Genomic DNA, 12009 nt, shown 5'->3' with positions numbered 1-12009 from the left:
ACTGCAGTTTACAGTTTGCAATGGGTATATATTTTTTCCCTATATGCCGCTCTATTTTTAACTTCTAGTTGTAGTGTCATACATTTGTTCTGGTTCGTGAAATAGATTTCTAATATTTGTACAGTTAATCTCGGACATTGCCCACCATAAGGTTTATTGTTTTATACATTCCAGTCTTGTAACCTCCAGCTTTCCTTACATGACTCTGAGCTTCCCCTTTCCACCACCTTCATGCACCATTCAGCACTATTAGTTATTCCCACAACGTGCTACTATAACCTCTGTTCATTTCCAGATATTTAAGTTCACCCTAGTTGAACATTCTGTTCATACTAAGCTACCGCTCCCCATTCTTTAGCCTTGTTGTATATCTTGGTAACTTATATTTCATGTCTATGAGTTGACGTATTATAATTAGTTCATGTCAGTGAGACCCTGCAATATTTGTCCTTATGTGTCTGGCTTATTTCACTCAGTATATTGCCCTCAAGGTTTCGTCATCAACCCTTTTTTTTTTTTTTAAGATGGCTTTGTTCACACACCACACATTACATCCTAAGTAAACAATCGATTGTTCCCTGTATAGTCACATATTTATGTGTTCACCACCCTCACCAATATCTATATAAGGACATCTCCATTTCTTCACAACACAGGAGGAAGAGTCAAAGAAGGTAGAGAGGCAAAAGAAAAAGAAAAAAGAGAAAAAAATGACAGCTAGGAAGCAGCAAAAGGAAAGATAATCTTAGATCAAAGTATAATAACAAGTCAGACTACACCACCAATGCCAAGAGTCTTACACCCCTCCCCTATCCCCCCCTCTTATCTGCATTTACCTTGGTATATTGCCTTTGTTACGTTAAAGGAAGCATAATACAATGATTCTGTTAATCATTGTCTTTAGTTTATATCGATTGTATTTTTCCCTCAATACCTCCCTATTTTTAACACCTTGCAGGGTTGACATTGATTTGTTCTCCCTCATGAAAAAAACATATCTACATTTTATCACAATTGTTGAGCACTCTAGGTTTCACTGAGTTATACAGTTCCAGTCTTTATCTTTCCTCTTAACCTTCCTCTTTCAACCATATTCATAGTTATCTTTGTTTAGTATACTTACATTGCTGTGCTACCATCACCCAAAATTGTTTTCCATACCTCTCACTTCTGTCTTTTCCTATCAGTCTGTAGTGTTCCCTTTCGTACTTCCTATAGGGCAGGTATCTTGATCACAAACTCTGTCATTGTCTGTTTGTCAGAGAATATTTTAAGGTCTCCTTCGTATATGAAGGATGGTTTTGCCAGATATAGGATTCTTTGTTGGTGGTTTTTCTCTTTCAGTGTCTTAAATATATCACACCACTTCCTTCTTGCCTCCATGGTTTCTGCTGAGAAATCTGCACATAGTCTTACTAAGCTTCCTTTATATGTGATGGATCACTTTTCTCTTGCTGCTTTCAGGATGCTCTCTTTATCTTTGATGTTTGATAATCTGACTATTAAGTGTCTTGGCTTAGGCCTATTTGGATCTATTCTGTTTGGAGTACACTGTGCTTCTTGGATCTGTAATTTTATGTCTGTCTTTCATAAGAGATGGGAAGCTTTCATTGATTATTTCCTCTTTTATTGCTTCTGCCCCTTTTCCCTTCTCTTCTCCTTCTGGACACCAATGATACATACATTCTTGTATTTAGTTTTGTCCTTAAGTTCCTGGAGACATTGCTTGTATTTTTCCATTCTTTTCTCTATCTGTTCTTTTGTGTGTAGGCTTTCAGGTGCCTTGTTCTCCAGTTCCTGAGTGTTTTCTTCTGTCTCTTGAGATCTGCTGTTGTATGTTTCCATTGTGTCTTTCATCTCTTGTGTTGTGCCTTTCATTTCCATAGATTCTGCAAGTTGTTTTTTTGAACTTTCGATTTCTGCCTTATGTACGCTCAGTGTTTTCTTTATAGTCTTTATCTCTTTTGCCATATCGCCTATAAACTTTTTGAATTGATTTAGCATTCGTTTAAATTCCTGTATCTCAGTTGAAGTGTAAGTTTTTTCCTTTGACTGGGCCATAGCTTCATTCTTTTTTTTGTTTTTGTTTTTGTTTTGATATTTGAAATACAACTTTATTCTTATTCTAAACCAAAAGGAATGGGTATGACAGTAACAAACAAGACTTCACCACTGAATATTGTGATGTGATTGTAGCAGTCTTATATTTTAAACTCAAAAAGGAAACATCTGTGTTCTAAAACAGATGAATATGCAGGTCCAAAAAATGAAGTTTTTTTTTTAACTGCCACATTCTCTCCGAAGCTCATTCATCTCCTTCAGCATCCCAAAGATTAAGCACATGTTCTGCTTAGCTATATAATAAAGTGGCAAACACGCTGCACCACTGACATCACAGGACAGTTGCCTATAAAACTAGACTTCTGACACTGGGCTCCAGCTTCACTTTCTCACAGGTCGTTATCCTCATCCTGCAGAGCAGCTGTCTGAGCAACCTCTGAGTCATGTTCATACTGTGCTGCCAAAGCTGGGTCCATGACAACCTCTGGTGGGGCAAGAGCAGGCACGGCCACAAGCTCCAAGTTAGGGTCTGCCATCAGTTTTCTAGCAAGCCAAAGGAAGGGCTTTTCAAAGTTGTAGTTACTTTTGACAGAAATGTCATAGTACTGAAGATTCTTCTTTCGGTGGAAGATGATGGATTTTGCCTTAACTTTCCTGTCCTTAATATCCACTTTGTTGCCATACAACACTATGGGGATGTTTTCACACACTCGTACCAGATCTCTGTACCAATTAGGCACATTCTTGTAAGTAACTCTTGATGTTACATCAAACATTATAATGGCACACTGGTCTTGGATGTAATAGCCACCTCTCAGGTCACCGAATTTCTCCTTACCAGCTGTGTCCCACACATTGAATTTAATAGGCCCTCTGTTGGTATGGAACACAAGGGGATGGACCTCCACGCCCATGGTGGCTACATAACTTCTTCTCAAATTCACCACTCAAATGAACTCGGGGTTCTCCTTGGGCAGCCATCATGATGGTTCTTTCAGAAGCGTCTCCGTCCCCTGTCTCCATAACTGCATTTTTCTTAGTGTAGGTTGTAGTTTTGTGTTGTCCAGGCACCTGACCTCCTTGGCCACCCCAATCAGGTTTTCCCAGATGAGAACAGTCTCAGGTCCCAGAAGGAGGAAATACTCTGTATCCGGTTTCCCTGATGGTGTGTCTTAGAGGATTGACACACCCTGTGCTTTTCTGTCCAGCAGGTGGCACCTGTCTCTCCAGACTGTTGTAAGAAGGTGTGGCCCATGGCTGTCTTCCCCCAGACTCTGGGGTCTGGTTCTGAATGGAAGGCAAGTAGTAGAGCTGGGCCCCACTTCTTTCCTCTTGGGAAGATATGCCCCCTAGAGAGAGGTCATTTGCATATAAATAGATTCTTTGTTTCTCTGACTCTGCTATCTCCACCCTTGTCTGGGTCAGAGTGCTGCAAGTTTTAAATGGCTGAGGCTTTCTCTACTGTAGAGCACTGCAACCTGAAAACAGCTGAGGCTTTCTCCACTGAGACGCCCAGGCCAAGAGAGAGAGAAAGGGACAGAAAGCCCCCAGATTCACCCGTCAGCCTGAGATAGCATCTGATCCTCTGCGCTCCGCGTCCCAAGACATATAAGTCCCCTGACTCTCCAAGGTCAGTTGTCACCAAAAGCCTCTGTCTGCTTGTTGGGGATTCGGAGCCTGTATTGAGCAGTTAACATTAAAACCCCAGTTGGAGCTGGGCTGAGGTACACTAGCTTGTTCGGAGAGTGCTGCTCTTTAGCACTGCAAGGCTTCTGTGAGGGAGGGGCTCTCGGCTCTCAGCACGGGTCCACAGTTTTTACTTACAGATTTTATGCTGTGATCTTGGGCATTCCTCTCAATTCAGGTTGGTGTATGATGAGTGAACAGTCACTTTTGTCTCTCTGCAGTTATTCCAAATTATTTACTAGTTGTTCCTGTTGTTTCTTAGTTGTTTCAGGGGGACTAATTAGCTCCCAGTCCTCTCTATGCCGCCATCTTAGCTCCTCTGTTAAATTGTACTTTGAAAGTTGTCACTGTTATGTATATATGTTAAAGTTTACAATAAAAACTGCATAAAAATAACTTACTGTAAAGCTACAGTAATCGAAACAGTGTGTGGTGTTGGTAAAAGGATGACAAATAGATTAATGGAACAGAATAGAGAACTCAGAAATAGACTCACCCAAATACAACCAGCTGATCTTTGACAGAGGAGCAAAAGTAATTCAAAGGAGAAAGGATAGTCTTTTTAGCAAATGGTGCGGAAACAACTGGACATCACATCCGAAAAAATGAATCCAGACACAGACTTTACACGTTTCACACAGATTAACTCAAAATGGATCATAGACCTAAATGTAAAATGTAAAACTATACAGCTTCTAGAAGATAGCAGAGAAAATCAGTGTGATCTTGAGTTTGGCAATGCTTTTGAGATACAACAACAAAAGCACAATGCATGAAAGAAAATATTGATAAATTGGACTTTATTAAAATAAAAAAAAAACCTCTGCTTTGCAAAAAAAACTGTTTAGAGAATGAAAAAAGACAAGCCACAGACTGGGAGAAAATATTTGCAGAACATGTATCTGATATATACAAAATAAACAAAGAATTCTTAAAACTCAACAATAAGAAAACAAATCCATTTAAAATTGGGCAAATGATCTAAACAGGCACCTCATCAAAGAAGACACCCAGATGGCAAATCAGCATGTGAAATGGTGTTTAGCATCATCTGTTACTTGGAAATTCCAAAAGAAAACAGTAACAAGATACTACTACATATCTATTAGAATGGCTAAAATTCAAAATGCTGAGAACACTAATTGCTGGCAAGAATGTGGTCCAAATGGAACTCTTCAATTCATTGCTGGTGGGAATGTGAAATGATACAGCCACATTGGAAGATAGTTTGGCCGTGTTTTACAGAGCTAAACATAGGCTTACCATACTATCCAGCAATCACTTTCCTACATATTTACCCAAATGAGTTGAAAACTTATATTCACATTAAAGTGTGCACACAAATATTTACAGCGGTTTTATTTATAATTGTCAAGAATTGGAAGCGACAAAGATGTCCTTCATTAGGTGAACAAACTATAGTAATCCGTTCAGTGGAATATTATTCAGTGATAAAAAGAAATGAGCTATCCAGCCACAGAAAGACATGGAGGAACCTTAAATGCATCCTGTCTAGTTAAAAAAACCAATCTGTAAAGGCTACGTAGTTTTGATTCCAGCTTCCTGACATTCTGGAAAATGCAAAACTATAGTTAGTAAAATAATCAGTGGTTGCCAGGAGTTTGGGAGGAGGGGAGGAGGGATGAAAAGCGAAGCACATGACATTTGTAGGGTAGTGAAACTATTCTGTATCAGAATGGTGGCTAAATGACATTATACATATGTCAAATTCTGTAGAGCTGTTCAACACAAAGAATGAACACTAATGTAAATGAAGGACTTTAGTTAGTAACAGTATATCAAGATTGGTTCATCAGTTGTAACAAATGTACCACAGTAATGCAAGATATTACTTAGGGGAAACTGTTTAAGGGGGAGGGTTATGGGTAAGGGTGTTTGGGGAGCTCTTACTTATGGCTCAATTCTTCTGTAAACCTAAAACTGCTCTAAAAAAATAAAGTCTCTTAATTTAAAAAAATACACTGTCTCTTAAAAACTCTTATAAACCAGAAGGGAATTTGAACAGGTTATCAAAACAAGGGGAAGGATAGTGAGCTAGGACATGAAATGAGAGAATCAGTCAGGATGATGATTTCACTGTAAATGAGAGAATGTTTATTGATCAGAAGCATTTGTCTCAGGGTGGCTGTGTGTAAAATTAAAAATAGGAACTAGTGGACATTGTAATTCCTTAAAGCAAAACTCATTGCTTAATAAGACCAGATATGACACTCTTTGTTTCATGAAATAGAAAGTTACCACTTTTTTCTTTGAGTTGAAGGTATGATGAGGGTCCTAAACATTTGTTTCCCCAAGTATTTGATAAAAATCAAATTATTAAAAAATACATTGTGTGGACTTATGCTTCTGGCCATGATGGAGTAACTGGGACCACCATAAACAACTGGACAACCTAACAAAATGCATAAACTATTTTTTATTTTGGACAATGGATAGCATTGGGCTGTGATCTCTGAAAAGAAGGGAAAGAAATAAGGAGAGCCCTATGACCACCCTGGTTTTCTGCCTGGAGGTACTTTTGGTTCATGGTACAAGGAGAGCAATTCCAGACACAGACCTTTGGTCTTACTGGGTTCAGAATAATAGAGATTTGAGTTCAGAAAGTCTGATCTGGAATGGGTGATTCAGAAAAATGCAGAGAAAGGAGTTGTGTGGAAAATCAGCTCCAGAAATCTGCATAGGGGTCCCACTGAATCTGTTGCTGTTACCTAAGCCATGCATGAATAGGGTAAAAATCCACGAGTCAAGAGAAGAATCCTCTGTGAGTTATATAATTCCAAGATTTCACACAGAGTTGGAAGACATTTGAGTTTCAGCGAGAGGAGCAGAAGCTTTTTGTGAAATACCCATGCTGTTTAGTAGAGAACCTAGAACTATGATACCTTACTAGTAAAATCTGACTTAGCTCTAGAATAAAGGATACTCTAAACCTGTTCCAACCTTAGAAATATTAAGGTGATTTACAAGCACCCTAACTGTCTGCCAGAACAAAGTCCAGCACTTTTGAAAGGAAGAACAAAATCAGGCAATCAGCAATGTACAATGTCCTATATCCAATGAAAAATTGCCAGATATAACATAGAAATATGTTACCCATAATCAGTAGAAAAATGGAAATTATGATAAACCACATGGAAGGGATGACCACAGTAACAGAGATTTAAAATTATCTAGAGGGGTTCAAGAGCAGAATGGAGCTGGCAGTGGAAAGGATCAATGAACCTGAAGATAGGACAATTGAAATCATCCAGTCTGAGGAATAGAAGGAAGGCAGAATGAAGAAAAGTGAACAAAGCTTGTGGAACCTGTGGGAACCATCAAACATATACTGATGTATGTATTGTGGGAGTCCCAGAAGGAGAAGGGGCAGGGAGAATATTCAAGGAAATAATGGCTGAAAACTTCGCAAATTTAACAAAAGACTGGAATATATGCATCCATGTTGCTCTACAAACTCCAAATAGGATAAACCCAAATAGACCCATGTCATGGCATACTACAATCAAAGTGTCAAATGCTGATGATAAAGGGAGAATTCTGAAAGCCTCGTGAGAGAAGCAGTGTGTCGTATACAAAGGATCCTCAATAAAATTAAGTGCCAATTTCTCATTAGAAACCATGAAGGCAAGAAGGCAGTGAGATGGCATATTTAAAGTGCTCAGAACAAAAAATTGCCAACCAAGAATTCTATATCTGGCAAAATTGTTTTGCAAAAATGAGGGAGAGATGAAGACATTCCTCTAGATAGACAAAAACTGAGGGAGTTCATCACCACTAGACTGGTCATACAAGAGATGCTAAAGAGTTCTTCAGGTTGTAAGGAAAGGACAACAGACAGTTGATCGAACCTGCATGAAGAAATAGATTGCTGGTGAGGATAATGACATGGGTAAATATAAATGCCAATAGTATTGTATTTTTGGTTTGTAACTCCACTTTTTACTTCCTACAGGATCTAAAAGGCAAATGTATAAATGTAATAAAAAATCAGTGGTTTTGATTTCATTGTGTGTAAATGTAATTTTTGACGAGCTGTATATAAAGATGGGGGAGCTGAGGGGTATAGGAACATACTTTGTATGTACTATTGAAGTTAAGTTGGTATCAAAGCAAACAAGATTGTTACAGGTTTAGGATGTTAAATATAAGTCCCATGGTAACTACAAAGAAAATATCATAGAATATGCAATTTCATAGAGATAGAAATTAGAGTATAGGTTGCCAGGATGGGAGGCAGGGGGAATGGAGAGTTAATCATAATGGGTGTAGGGTTTCTGTTTCGGGAATTGGGAAAGTTCTAGTAATAGAAGGTGGTGAGAATACTGCAATTTTAAATGGTATGCTTATGGGTGGTTGAGATGGGAAAGTTTATGTTGGGTAGATGTTCCCACAATTTAAAAAAAGGAGAGGAAGGAGCAATTACGATTAAATGCAATACATGATCCTAGATGGGATCTAATAAGGGAGGACAAAAGGCTCAAAGGGACATTATTGGGACATATGAAAAAATTGGAATATGGACTTGTAAGCTTCATTTCAATGTTAAATTGCTTGGACTTGATAATTACACTTAAGGTAGTTACCTAAGAGAATATTCTTGTTCTTAGGAAAGATATGGCAGTATTAAGTGTTCGGGGAGCATTATGTATACAACCTACACCCAAGTGTCAAGTATTCAGAAAATGGGTTGATAGATGGAATAATATAGCAAATGTGGCAGAATGTTAAAATTGGTGGATCTAGGGATCTGGGAGAAGGTAGCGGGTGTTGGAGTTCTCTGTATGGGGTTTGCATTATTTTTGTAACTGTCCTGTAATTTTGAAATTATCTGAAAGTAAAAAGATAAAAGAAAAAGAATACAAGAGGTGAGACTTAACGTTACAATACGATAAGATTTGCTAATAATGCTAAGAATGCATCTCTTACAAAATTATCTGGTTGAGTTTGATAATTCTTTTCAGGTCACCTCTACAAAGATGTTACTTTACCAAGTTATGTTGCCGACTTGACCTTTTTACTTGGCATTGCTTCTCTTCCCTGATCCAGGGTTCTTATGTACCGTTTTTTTTCTTCTGTTTTTCTGTTACCGCCTTTTGTTTTCAGTCTCTTCTTGGGAACCAAAAAGGAAACTTTTTGTGACTTACTGATTTCTAGGTGTAACAACCTCTGTTCACTAATTTACGAGACAGAGAGAGAGAGAGGGAGGGAGGAGGGAGAGGGAAGAGTGCAGAATACTTTTCTTCAGTAGAAAATAAAACCTTTCCTCTGTCAGTTGTGGATCAGAAATCAACAAAGAAAGATGATGGCTCCACATAAAAAAATTTCCTATCATAGAAGTCTTGCTTTATAAAGTAGTCAATGTTCTACCTTAGGTATCATTTTAAGTAGAGGTAGGATTCTTATCTGTCAGGGATATTAACGAGAGGTTTCCTTCATTGGCTTTATATAGATAAGTGACTTTCAAATATTTTTTTAACTTTTTATTCCAGTAACATATATACAACTCAGAATTTGCCATCTTAACAGTTTTCAAGTGTGTAATTCAATAGTATTAATTACATTCACATTATTGTGCTACCTTCACCAATATGCATTACCCCAGCTTTTTCATCAACTTAAACAGGAACTCTGCACCCGGTAGGGAATAACTCCCTCTCCTCTCAGCTCCTGGTAACCTATAATCTATAATCTGTCTCTATGAAAGTTGCTTCTTCTTAGGTATTTCATATAAGTGAAATTGTATATTATTTGTCTTTTCATGTCTGAATTGTTTCACTCAATGTGATGTCTTCAAACTTCATCCATGTTAAGCATGCATCAGAATTTCATTTTTACAGGTGAATAATATTCTGTTGTTCATATATCGCATTTTGTTTATTTGTCTATTGACGGACATTTCAGTTACTTCTATTTTTTGATTATTGTGAATAATGCTGCTATGAACATTGGTGTTTATAGAAACACACAACCAACCATTTTTGGGGGTATATACCAAGAAGTTAGATTGCCAAGTCATATGGTAATTCTATTTTCAACATTCTGAGGAACTGCCAAAATGATTTCCACAATGGCTGCAATACCACCAGCACTGTATTTCTCTGTATCCTCGCTAATGCGTATTATTTTCTGTGGTTTAGATTTGTATTTTCCTGATGGCTAATGATGTTGAGCATCTTTTCATGTGCTCCCTGGCCGTCTTTGGATAGATGTCTCTTCAAGTCTTATGCCCATTTTTAAATTGGGTTGTTTGTCTTTTTGTTGTTAAGTTGAAGGATTTCTTTATAACGTCTGGATATTAAACCTTTATTCGATATGTGGTTTCCAAATATTTTTTCCTATTGTATAGGTGGTTGTTTTACCTTCATGCTAAAGTCCTTTGAGGTGCAAAAGTTTTTAATTTTGATAAGGTACCATTAATCTATTTTTCTATTGTTGCTTGTGCTTTGGGTGTAAAGTCTAAGAAACCATTGCCTAACACAAGGTCTTGAAGATGCTTCCCTGTGTTTTCTTCTAGGAGTTTAGCCAAGACTATATTTAGGCCTTTGATACCTTTTGGGTAGATTTTTGTGTAAAGTGTTAGGTAGGAGTCCTGCTTCTTTTTTTTTGTGCAAATGGAGATCCAATTTCCCCAGCACCATCTGTTGAATAGACTGTTCTTTACCAGTTGAGTGGTCTTTGTCCCCCTGTCAAAAATCAGTTGGCCATAAATGTGAGAGTTGATTTCTACCCTCTCAGTTCGATTGCATTGGTCTATATATCTTTCCTTGTGCTGGTACCATGCTGTTTTGATTACTGTGGCTTTGTAATAAGTTTGAAAATCGGGAAGTGTGAGCCCTCCAACTTCATTCTTTTTCAGGGTTGCTTTAGCTAATTGGAGCACATTACCCTTCCATGTAAATTCAATGATTGGCTTCTTCATTTCTGCAAAGAAGGTTGTTGGAATTTTGATTGACATTGCATTGGATCTATAAATTGCTTTGGGTAGGATTGACTTCCTAACAGTATTTGGTCTTCTAATCCATGAACACAGAATGCCCTTCCATTTATTTAGGTCTTCTTTGATTTCTTTTAGCGATGCTTTGTAGTTTTCTGTGTACAGGTCCTTTACATTCCTTGGTTACATTTATTCCTCGATCTTGATTCTTTTAGTTGCTATTGTAAATGGAAGTTTTTTCTGGATTTCTTTTTCTGATTGTTCATTGATTGTGTATAAAAACACTGCTGATCTTTTGGTGTTGAACTTCCCTGCTACTTTGCCGAATTCATTTCTTAGCTCTAGGAACTTTGTTGTGGACTTTTCAGGGTTTTCTTTATTAGAATCAAGTGAACTGCAAACAGGGAAAGTTTTACTTCTTCCTTTCCAATTTGGATAGCTTTTATTCCATTTTTTTCTTGTCTAATTGCTGTGGTAAGAACTTGGAGTACAATGTTGAGTAACGGTGACAGTTGGCATCCTTTTCTTGTTCCTGATCTTAGAGGGAAAGCTTTCAGTCTTTCACCATTAAGTAGAATTGGGCTTTTGATATATGCCCTATATCATGTTGAGGAAGTTGCCTTTTATTCCTAGTGTTATAGGTGTTTTTATCAGGAAGTGTGCCGGATTTTGTCAGGTGCCTGTTCTGCATCAGTTGAGATGATCATGTGATTTTCCCCCTTTATTCTGTTAATGTGGTGTATTATGTTAATTGATTTCTTTGTGTTGAACCAACCTTGCATACCAGGGATAAAATCCCCGTTGATCATGGTGTATAATTTTCTTAATATGCTATTGGATTCAATTTATATTTTGTTGAGGATTTTTGCATCTGTATTCATAAGAGATAATTGTCTGTAGTTTCCTTTTCTTGTATCTTTCTCTGGGTTTTTTTATGAGGGTGATGTTGGCCCCATAGAATGAATTAGGGAATGTTCCCTCCCCTTCAGGTTTTTGAAAGAGTTTGAGCAGAATTGGAATTAAGTCTTTTTGGAATGTTTGGTAGAATTCCTTGTGAAGCCATCTGGTCCTGGTCTTTTCTTTGTAGGGAAGGTTTTGACTACTGATTAAATCTCTTTTCTAGTAATTAGTTTGAGTGTAGGTTGTTTGTGTGTTTCTAAGAATTTGTGCATTTCATCTAGATTATCTAATTTATAGGCATAGAGTTATTCATAGTATTCTCTTATAGTCCTTTTTATTTCAGTGGGCTCGGTGGTAATGTTTCCCTTGTCATTTCTGGTTTTTGTTATTTGTAACTTCTTGTTTTC

At 37.5% G+C, this 12009-nt stretch overlaps 1 protein-coding gene and 1 pseudogene across 14 annotated transcripts in view; one reads left to right on the top strand and one right to left on the bottom strand.

Annotated features, from left to right (window-relative positions):
- The window catches only part of STAU2 (staufen double-stranded RNA binding protein 2), a 368399-nt gene that overhangs the window by 99262 nt on the left and 257128 nt on the right, over window positions 1-12009 (top strand). The window lies entirely within an intron of this gene.
- Window positions 2451-3084, bottom strand: LOC119509508 (annotated as a pseudogene).

This window comes from Choloepus didactylus, chromosome 14, assembly GCF_015220235.1.
Source record: "Choloepus didactylus isolate mChoDid1 chromosome 14, mChoDid1.pri, whole genome shotgun sequence".
Classification (NCBI taxonomy): Eukaryota; Metazoa; Chordata; class Mammalia; order Pilosa; family Megalonychidae; genus Choloepus; species Choloepus didactylus.
This window is presented reverse-complemented; position numbering and strand designations above follow the sequence as displayed.